General features: G+C 39.7%; 1 protein-coding gene across 8 annotated transcripts in view; it reads left to right on the top strand.

Moving 5' to 3' along the window:
* The first annotated feature begins 710 nt into the window (after positions 1 to 710).
* ATF7IP (activating transcription factor 7 interacting protein) overlaps positions 711 to 11,267 on the top strand; it is an 86,251-nt gene continuing 75,694 nt past the window's right edge. For 2 of the 8 annotated variants that reach the window (XM_027654147.1, XM_027654092.1), the window contains exon 1: positions 1,178 to 1,581. The gene's annotated coding sequence lies outside the window, so the exon portion shown is untranslated. Of the gene's footprint in view, positions 845 to 1,177; positions 1,582 to 11,267 lie in introns of those variants that run through there. The other 6 variants (XM_027654168.1, XM_027654138.1, XM_027654160.1 and 3 more) reach the window with 4 other exon arrangements.

The raw sequence follows: 11,267 nt of genomic DNA, 5'->3' as shown, positions 1-11,267 counted from the left end.
TCTATGGTTTCCCCCCCCCACCCCCATCCCTAAGGCCCTGAAGGTAGGTGGGAAATGGCCACTTGTGGTTGACCTGCAGCTCACTCAGGATAACCCCGTGTGCCTCGGATACATTTAAAGTGCAGCCAACAGAATGAGTGGTTTCCCTCCACTCCTAAACTGCAAAGCTGGTTATAAAACAACCCCAAACATCTGTGCTTTGGCCAGGCACAGCCATAGTGCGGAAGCAGGACAAGAAAGGTGGTAAGGGACCAGCAGCAAGCAATTCATGACACTGATAATGCAGCCCGGCGGATTTTAGGCAGGCTTTCGAAGGTGTCAGAGAGGCTGCAGAGCCTCGCGGCGCACAGCTGCAGTGGTGGGAAGCTGCAGAAGTGCAGGAAGGGTGGGAAGGGCAGAAGGGAAGAAGGGAGGGCCGGCTGTTCCCGGCACCGCCCCCCGGGCCTGCCGCAGCGCCCCCTGGTGGCCGCAGCCGTAGCGCGCCCCAGCGTCTCATTGCGCCTAATAGTCCACGACGTCCGCCAAGGGGCGGGGCCACCGCCTTATTTAAATATCCCGGCGGTCATTTGCATGCCGCCAAGATGGCCGGCTCTGTGATTGGCCGGCTCCGAGGCAGCTCCCCACTGCCGGCCCCTGTGCCCTCGGAGGGGGCGGAGCCAGTCGGGAGATGGGAGGGGACACGGGGCTCATTTGCATAGCGGCCCGGCGCGTGCGACGCGGGAGGCGGCGTTGGCGCCCGGAGCGGGTTCCGAGTTTGAATCCACGGCGGCAGCGGGCAGGCGGGAGCGGCGGCGGCGGCCGCTGGGCGCTGGGGCAGGAGCTGCCGCGGGACGCGAGGGCGCAGGTACCGCGCGGGCGCGCCCAGGGCGCGGGGGCCGGGCTGGGCAGGGCAGGGCAGCTGCAACACTCGCTGCCCCGCGGCGCGGCGGCAGCGGCGGCAGCAGCAGCGCGCATGCGCCGTGGGGCTGCAGCTCTGTACACGCGCCTGCATGGGAGCACGTGACTCGGCTCCAGTGCAGCGGCCGCGGCGCGCATGTGCGTTGCCGCTGCTCTCGCGCGCGCGGCGGCGGCGGAGGCGCGAGCACAGGTGGGTCCGGCGGCGGCGCGCACCGGGCACCGACGGTACTGGGCGCGCGCCTGGGCGCGATCCGCCTCGCGCGCCCCGGGCGAGGCGAGGTGGCGGCGCGTGTTTGGGTGGGACAGGGGTGCGCCCGGCGCCTCGACAGCCTTTCCTCGCTCCCTGTTGGAATTGGGGTGGCGTGGCCTCGGGGGTCCTGTGTGGCACCATGGAACGCCCGTACAGGCATGGCGCAGCACGTGGGTTGTGGAAGCAACGAGGGGAAACCGTTGGTGGTGTTCCTACAATGATGCCTGCAGTGCACAGTTCCTGTGGCAATACGGGCGCACTCATTCACTGGAAAGCAGAGCATTTCGATGAGGGAACAAACAGAAGGCCCAGTTGGGCCTCATCCGTGCGATGTCACCACTAAACAAGGCCCAAGCAGCTCATCCAAGTGTCATGGCCGCCCACATCAAACAACATGGCGACACCAGTTTGAGACGTGTGTTTGTGTAAAGAAGGTACATTTGAACTGCTAATCTTTTTTAAATGTAAACATTGAAAATACCAAAACTCTTCATGGTTTAGAGTTTTGCACTTTTAATTCCAGGGCCTGTTAGAGGTGTAGCTCTGTCCTCGAGTGGTTTGTTCTTTTAGCAGGTGAATCCTTCTTTTACTGGATCTCCTGATATTTGACAGATGTCGGAAGTGCCAACATTAGGATGTTTTGTTGTTTAACAGTAATCTTGGAATAAATTTATGTAATGTGATGTCACTGTGACCCCTAATGCATATAGACTTGTTGGAAAAACTGGAATAGTTGATGGAAAAGCATTTGCTTAAAATCAAGGGGTGAACAGCTCTGCTGATCTAGGGAGCAGTCAATAAGCTTAAAACTGCAGACTTCATGCAGTCATAGGATAATGACACTTGTACATCTAGACAGCGTATCTGATGTGCTAATGAGACCATATTAACAGATATGTTTGTTCAATATCCCAAATTATACAAGTAAATGCAATATATTATTAATAAATGTACTGGAATTTGCATCGACAAGATCAGGATATTCTACAAGCATGCTGTTTGTCTCTCTTTTGCAAGTTAAAATATATTTTAGGCCATTAACTGATACACTAGTTTGATATACTTGCACTTATCGCAGTTACAAATATTTACTTTATATGTAGGTTTTTAAAATTGAAAGCATGAAGGACATACTTAACATCTGCTTAAATCTGCAATTAATAAGTTAAATATGAACTCTGTACACAAACCTCAAATATCAATGTAAGAAGTGTGTTTTTCTTACTGGATACTGGGTTTTGCAGTTCTACAGGAAGGTATGAAGGAGAGTATTCCTTCAGATATTAAGAGTTCCTTGGGGGAAAAAACCAAACACAAAAAACAGTGCCATTTGATACTTCGTCTTGGGTAGGTAATTTCTTGGTTTCAGATCTAAGAAACAGGGCTAACGGTTGTTGTTAGGCCAATCATAAAATCAGTTCACTAACAACTGCATGAGGATTTGTGCAGTTCATAAATCGTGGCAACTACACCCGCTATTTATTCCGCAGGTATGGCAGTTAAGATAACTTTTTTTTTTAGTATTTTTAAAATATATTATTAAAAAATTAATATTTTGTATATTGCAAAAGTACCAAGTCAAGTTCCTATGTACATATAATCTGGAAAGGAACTGTACTAAGAATTTCAGATTATTATTATGTTCTTAGTTCAGAAAACTCAGTATACGTTTCTTGAAGTAGAAGGCTTTTTATCAGCTGCAACCTTGCTACCAAATGTAGCAGTGCTGAACTGATGTTTCCTGTGATAATGTGGAACAGTACTGTATTTTTCTGTATCAATTAATTTAGCAAGACTGTCTTGGATCTTGTGTAGGTTTGAAACCAGTCATACCAGAATTGATTCATAGAAGGATACAGTAATTATATGCATTAATTTAAATTGTCATTTTGATGCTTTCATTGCGAGAACTCTTCTTATTTCCTATCCATTACAAAGTTCCAGAAGATGCTGATTCCAACAGATACAAATGCATGCCATACTTTTTCATGGTTTCTGGTACCTCCTGCTTTGGCTTGTATTGGTGTGCTCATTTCACATATTTAGAAGATAAACATTAAGTCTAGTATGTTAGTTTTTCTGTAAAGGCTCCTTTACTAATGCTTCCACGTGGGACATGAAAGACAACCGGCAAATGCTTTCCTACCAGCATGGGAGGTGATTTTGCCAGTGAAGAAACTCAATGACCTATGGGTAAAAATAGCTTAAATACTGATTTCAGAGTATCTGGTGCAAACAGTTTACATGTTAAACAAATTGGAAAATCCTGTTATTGTTATCAGTTATTAACTGATTCTTACTTAGTAACTAAATCATCATTTTCATTGTGTTTGTGCATTTTTTTCTGTTAAAAACCAGAAATATTTCCACAGTGAAAAGTAGTGGACTAAACCAGATACTATATTTTCTTTTCAAAACAAGAGGAAAAATCACTTTTCTCCCCATCTGGATGATTTTAATAGTATAATCATTTATAAGTTTAGCTGGACTTAATTGTCAGAAACTATATTTATGCCGAAAATCCCAAGTTTATTCATAAAATGTAAATAGGAAGGCCAAAAGACACTTTACCAGTATGTTCCTCTTACTTAATAGTTTGCAAGCTGAATGCATTTTTTTCCATTTGCTGTCCATTTGGTGTTTTCCTGTATTGTGATCATTGATTGTCAATTGTTCTGTCCTTGATAAGTCTTGAAAGAGTTGTTGGTTTTCAGTAAATATAAGGAGTATCAATTAATTCCTGCAAATTTGGTGAGAACAGCTGGGGTGAGGAGAGGCTACCATTGTCACCAGTAAGGGAACTTGGGAGTTACGTGTTGTTTTGGGGGGATAACTTGCTGTCAGTCAGGACATAGGTACTGTCTGTCAAAGCAGTATGGCATCTGTCACATCAGCAGGCAGCTTCAGACCAGCTGTGGACCTGCACTCACTTGCCCAGTGTTCTAAGGCACCAGTGACAACCTGATTAAAAAGTAGCAAGACGACATTTTTAAATTTGTAGGAAATGTGGATTCATTAGTTCCATTGTTCACTCCTTATCTTGTTTAGTAGCACTGACGTATACTTTTTAAAACTGCCAGTATATATCACAGCAAGTCTGCCCCCCTGTTCTGTTCCTCCCTCCCTTTTGGGTTTTTTTGTTTTTTGAAAATAAAGATTCCTTGGTGGTGTAGCTGAAGGCATAGTAGTAACTATATGGTATTAAATAAATGCCTGATCCTCATTTGTATGTCAGCTTCCATCATATCACTGTGAAGGAATTCACAACACTGTATATATGTATATGTATAGTATAAATGCCCTTTACTTTCCTTTGGGAGTTATGAATATCTTGAAGGAAAAATAAAAGGCAAACTATGCTCTTTCTTTTATTGTGATCTGTGCATGTTACAAATTACTAAAACCTGGACTTATGAATTAATAGATCTTATTTTTTTCCATGAACAAACATCAAATCACCTGATGTATTAGTAATTTTTCCTCAATACTGTATTTTCTGAAATATTTAGGTAAACTAATAGAGCTAGTTTGATATGCGTAACTTGGGTTTTTTTAACACAGGAAAAATATTTTTCTCTTCTAGATTCAATTTCTGAAAATGCTCTTAAGTAAGTTCATGTACTTAATATATGTTTAATTAATTATATGACTGTGGATATGTCAGGTAGCAGTTAAAATAAGTTGTGTGTTTGCTCTGTTATTTTGTGCTGTCCTAAGCATTATCTTTCATTTCACAGTAGTTTAAAGAGATGTTATGGTAAAAAATCTCAAACCTCGAACAGGCCAAAACCTGGCATGAAAGAAAGTTTCTTCTAGCTTTGCCTCCAACTTAATGCAGTTTCCATGAAGTAATTATAAAAAGATGTTGCATTCTAATTCATTACTTCTTTCAAAAATGTGTTTAGGCACATAAACATATCTAATTGCTGACTTCAGTCAGTACATTGAAAATTGCCTTCATTGGTCCTACTGTCAAGGGGCTTGGAATTATGAAAAGTCCTCAAATGTTGTGCAGACTTTTGACTTTCTGAACTTTCATATTCCTTGCCTCATGATCATCAAGGACTCTTTTTTCCCACCAGTACTTTAGGTAGTTTTTGTGAAGTTCTTGAAGTTCTAAGTGAGAGCTGAGATGTTTCTTGATGTCAGCTTACTGGCTTGTGTAGATAAAAGAGGGTTTCAATGGATAGTCTTTTGAGACTTCAGTTCAGATGCTTTCAAATAATAATCTCTCCTCACCGAACTTCATCAGTCTAAGAACTGATCTGTCCACTTAATGTTAACTAACATACCAAAAACCCAACAACACAGAAGAGATCAATAAAGGAAAAGGGTAAATGAGAAAAGTGGATAAGATGTCGTTTGTACACAACGATTTGTGGATGATACCTAGCAGACTGGTTTCTAAGCATATAATTTTTATGCATATAATATATAATATTTATGCTTTGCCTGCTTCTCTCCTGCCCTTTTTACATGAAATGACATAAAACCCTGTCTGAAAGTTCAGAATTTTCTGCTTCCCCTAGATTCTTCAGGGTAGGAGCCCTAATGTGAATTGTGTCTCTTTGTAATGATATTTAAGAGCTACGTGCAGAGGGTGACATTACTTACATAGGGCAAAAATTAGAGAAATGACAGGGTGCCATTCTCTAGAGTTTCTTGTTTGATGTTCATGAGAAGTTTGAAAAACAGAAGCCCCGTTTTAAAATTTAACTATGACTAGAATAACTGAACTTGTTGAGATGATACTGCAGTGTGTTGGCATGTCATCAAAAGAAGGCAGAATTAAGGTTGTTGGGAGTTTTTATTAGGTGTTTAAGAGAAATCTAAACATAACATGAAGTTTAAATTCCATCCTCAAATCTTTCTAAAATGCCTGATTTTCTTGTGGTTTTGACTTCTTGACCACCTATACAGATGCCAAGTTAAGTAACAATAAGAAATTGTAGTCCTGCACTAATATAGGAATTCCACGTTAGCATATGTTCACTCTTATTACTTCCTGAACTAAAGCATTTTCAGAAGAATTATTTCATTCCTAATCTTGGGTTTAATTAAACATTAGTTTTATTTTTAACATGCTAATGCATCTCTGTCTACTAATGGAAATATATGGAAGTGAACTCCTGAGTAAAGGCACATGGTTTCTTACTATTCAGTAAGATTTCAAGGTTTTCTGCAGCTGTGTGTCTGTGTTAAGATATGTTACCTGCATGTTCATGAAGCTTTCTGACAAGGCAAGATGTTTATAGCAAGTAGACTGTGACATGGCTTCTTGTTTTTCTCTGGCTCAGTGAAAGAGTTCTCTGAAATATTTTGCCGAGTAGTTTTGCCCATTCAAAACTTATTTATGTAATTGAGTTTCCATAGATTGAGCTCCAAGCCCCAATGTTAAGAGAACACAATATTGTACAAGTGCAGCTCTTGGGTTCCAGATTATAGCCTCCCTAGGTTTTTGGTAATATTCCTGAAATTCTAGGATTGGAGGTCAGAATTCACCTTTTGATCTAGGAATTTTGTAGGTGTACTAAACATAGGTTTTTCTTCAATTTAAAACATTGCTAGTGTGGAAATCAAAGTATATATTTGTCCTACACATGGAATATTAATAATATTGAATTTTGAAAAGTTATAAATTATTGTAAATTCCTATAAGCTTAAGCTATGGTATGGTATGTATGAGGTTCAGAATAAGCAACATGGGGTTATAAACGGCGAATAGAAAATGTTTCTTTTGAATTTGTTGTAAACTTGATTTTTGATTTAGTAATAGGTCTTAGTGAAGAAAAGCTTCAGTGTAATGAGTAATTTTAAATTAATTGAAATGAGTTTGTTCTCCAGTGCACACAGACTTGTTTTTTGCGAGATCTCTCTTCTGGGCATTTGAACATCAACTGTATTTTAATTTAGTTTTCTAAATCTGAACAGTACTATCAGACACAAAAATTATCAATGTAACTGTCTCGTATGTGGCACATGCTCTTTCTTGTATTGCAAATCATGCTAATACAAGGCCAAAAAGAAAAGCCAGATGGTGTATTTTACCATTTTTTAGTTTGAAATACTAACTGTGGTGTTGATGAATACATCAGACAACTGGGCATGATTAATCAGTCCTGAAATAACCAGCTGCAGCTGGCAACAGACATGCACAGTTACGTAAGTTTAAACATTTTCATAAAACAAAGCGGTTGGAGGGCATGTTCTAGTTTTTTGGGAGGGAGCGGAGTTGGGCTAATTTTGGATCACAAAGACAATTTTTCGGTAGAAGGTTAGTTATAATTCATCATTAATTTCCTTCAGAATCGCTCCATGTGCTCTTGCAGTTATTTTGTTTACTAAAGTAGACATATTTGGATTTAGTAGAGAAGTGAAGCAAATATAGAGGACCTCCCTCCAGAACTGATCCACTGTTTCTGGACAACAGCACATGATTGGTGTCAATGAACAGATTTAGAGCAGAACTTGTTTTGTGTTTAATTCTTAATGAACAGATTTAGAGCAGAAATTGTGTTTAATTCTCTTTGCATTAAAATTGTGTTTGTTTTGACAACGCCTTTGTCACCCCCATAGGTTCTCAAACCTGCTCTTCAGGAACTACTTTTTTGCAACAAGATTCCAGCAAAATTCCTGAAGTGATTCTAGATATGACTGTTCTTTGAAAAACTTACACAACAACATGCTGAGTCATTCATAAAGAATTCAGTACTTGATTTCTGTGGGCACTGAAGTTCTGGAATGTTCTTGGGGTTTTTTGCTAGCTTTCTTATAAAGTGAACTTCCTTTTTTCTTCCCCAAGTAAAACTGTTTTATTGGGCAACTAATATTACAGAATATTTCAAAGTAGGTCGGGCTGTAAGAAGGTACAGATCAGTTTCTTAAGCACTTTTTTTCTTTTTTTAACTCTGAAATGAGCCTGCTCTTGAAAAGTATTCCCTAATGTTCGTCAGTTCTATGCATGATCTGGCTCTGTAACCTTGACTGTTAATATGTGACATGGATCCTGAACTGCCTTGGAGTTGGGAGGGATTTGAAGTACATGTTGCAAATCCAGGATCACAGGCCTAGGAGGGCTGCCTCTCGATGGTTTTTGGTTTAGTTTTCTCTTTACCAGTTGTGCTGAGTAGCTGCAGCATTGCAGCTGTGCATTAATCACTTCCTGCCTGTCAAAGAAACCATTCCTCTGCCTGCACAAACACACGCACCCCGCCTGTGCAGTTTGTTGCAGTGTGGTAAAGAGGGAGGTGCTTTGCTTTATTAATGTTTTATTCACTGCTGAGTCGTCACTGAGTGGCAGGTCTTGAGTGTACATTGCAGCCATCTTAGTCTCATTTTCAGTGCAGCTGAGACAGTGCAGTTTCAGAATGGCTGACAGAGTGTCTTCACTGCAGCAGTTTAACTTGACTGTATGCAAATTAGCAGAGCTGGTGGCATCACGTGCTCCAAACCTTAGAGGTGAGCACCAGCTCTGCTTTGCTAAGAAACAACTTCAAATTTTGGTCAGGCAAAATTATCTAATTCTAAGCTGTATAATATACCCTTCCCTCCCCTCTCTTACTGAATTAATTCACAGATCTCTTGTCTCAGTTAAAGGACAGATCACATGGGACAGGACAGATCTAAGGTCATATCTGTATGTCTGGCTAATCAAATTATTTCTTTTTGGCTTACTTTCTTACCAGGTCAGAATAGCTTTTATTTTATTCTGTGCATTTTTCAAAAGCTTGCCTCAGACTTTTAACTAAAACGTAAAATAAACTCTTTACAAATTTTATTAAATTTTTGTAACCAAGTGGTTAGATTTTCATTTGATTATCATATTCTTAACATGTAACTTTTCCAGTGATAAATAACTACAAAGTCTGTGTAAATACATTGAAATAGCAATGATTATGTACATGCTAACTGTTTTGCAGGTAGCAATTATGAACTACTCAAGAACAAGTAGAAATTTTTCAGAAATTTTTCAGAAATTTTTCAGAAATTTTTCAGATTTGCTGCAAATTATAAAATTCAAATTTTGAGATAAATCATTGTTTAATTCCATTGAAATCTGAGTTTCAAAGTGCTAGTGGTTTCACATGGCCTAGTTAGTGTATTTCTCTGTGTGGTACTGCTTGGTGGCCTACCTATCTGTCAACCTGTACACTCATTAAAAGTGTTAAAAGTGTCCAGGAGAGGAAGGTAGGAGAAAAGCAATGCCCAGGGTTTTTTTCCATTGGGGAGGGGGACAACAGAAGAGAAGCAGAAGTAAGACATTTTCCTTACAACTCTCTTGTTTTCTTGTTCTGTGTCTTAAACCTAGTTAAGGTCTTTATAGGTTCTTGAGCTGCATAAACTGAGAGCAATTAAATAGGGAATTATTTAAAGTTCTCCAGAACCATGTCAGGAGCAGCAGAAGAGCTGGATAACTCATCTGAGTGTAGCTTATATTATTTTCCTGGCTGAAGTTGAACTTTGTGCCAAGGATGTGAAAGTCAGTCAACCTAAAAGTTTAGTCCTTCAGAATTTTTGCACATTAATTTGGTGCTTTTAGTATCATCTACAACAAAGTACTAAGTAGTTAAATTAGTTTTGAAATATCTATGTCCATAAATGATCTTCTACAAATAAAAGCAACACACTGTTTATGAAGAAATGAAGTATTCTGGGCAGACAGTGCACATCAAGTTCTCTGGAGACATGTTTGCTCCTTGTTTACCACATGCATGTGATAAAAAGAAATTTAAAAAGTCAATAAAATACAGAATTTTTAAGCTCAGGTTGATTGCTGACTTCAGCTAACAGCAAATTTTTAAGTAATTGACCATGAGATTTTCTTTCTTTAAGAGATAAGTAACAAGTATGCGAATGTGTGGTCGCAGGTGATGATCAAATGGGTAAGCGGGTAGATAGTTTTACTACTTTTATTGCTAGTGGAACTTTGCTTAGTGGATTTAAGGCAGATTTTAGTTCATAGTGGCTTTTCTTGATTGGGTAAGATAGTTTAGATCCTGGGAACATTTGGGTACTTTAAAACGTCTGAAAATTCAGACCACAGAACGTCTGAAAATTCAGACCACATTTATCTTGGTGAAATGAGAAGTTTTGCCATACGTTCACCTCATCTACTGAATGCAGATTAATAATATAGTGAAATCTCCTTCTTCCCATGCCTCAAACAATAATCTTTCTGGTTTTTTGCAAGATATTCTGATTCAAGTCATCCTGACCCCAGCCTTATAAACGGTTACTGAAGTTTGTGTTCGTGTGGTTTTTAGTCAGTTATTGTTGTTGATTAATTCCAGATGTTAATACATCATATTGTTTGAAGCAGGCAGAAACAATTCATGCTTTATGAGATCACTGAACTCCTACTTTGCAATCACTAAGGGGGATGAAGTTTTATGTTTAAAACATACTTTACCATAAACATCTTGTGGCGGTTTGTTGGTTTTTTGGAGGTTGAGCTTTTTGGTTGGTTGTTTGTGTTTTTTTAAAGAAAACGGCCATATAAAAATTGTCAAGTGCTGTTTGTTCTGTTGATTTAGGGGTGTTTCATTGACCCTCTCTTTAATGGAAACATGAAAAGTATCATATTTTTGACGTTCACTGTAAAGAGTGGTTCTTCATGCGTATTGTATTTAAGTAAAATGCTACACGTTCAGACCATGTCCTTCTTACAATTGTTTTAGTACCCTTTTTGTTGCCCATGTTTTTCTTCTGTGAGATGAATAAGCTTAGTCTCATTTTACAGAAAAGGCATGGAGAGATTGCCAGAGTTCAGAGGAAAGCTCTCGTCTCAGTATTTTCCCTTCCCTTTGGTTTTGGTTTCCTTTGCTTTTTAAAAGGCCATTTTGAAAACAGTTCCATTTTTGGGAGTGCTGTACAAAATGACTGGCCCAGCAGAAAGCTGTAGCTTTTTGTTGTGTGGGCTGGGTAGGTGGTGTGGATTGGATTTTGAATTTTTTTGGTTGATTTTCTTTTTTCTTTCCTAAAGTAGGTGTCGGAATGTATAAAGTATGGTAGGTTTTTAAACCTGTTCTGCATATGAAACACATTCTCCCTTCCAGAACTCTAAATACTCTGTAATGCTTGCTTTATGGTAGTACTAGTAGCTGAAAGCGTAATATCTTGT

Source organism: Corapipo altera, unplaced genomic scaffold (assembly GCF_003945725.1).
Source record: "Corapipo altera isolate COAL_440 unplaced genomic scaffold, ASM394572v1 1, whole genome shotgun sequence".
NCBI classification, from domain to species: domain Eukaryota; kingdom Metazoa; phylum Chordata; class Aves; order Passeriformes; family Pipridae; genus Corapipo; species Corapipo altera.
The sequence above is the reverse complement of the archived record's forward strand: the minus strand, read 5'-3'. Positions and strand labels throughout refer to the sequence as shown.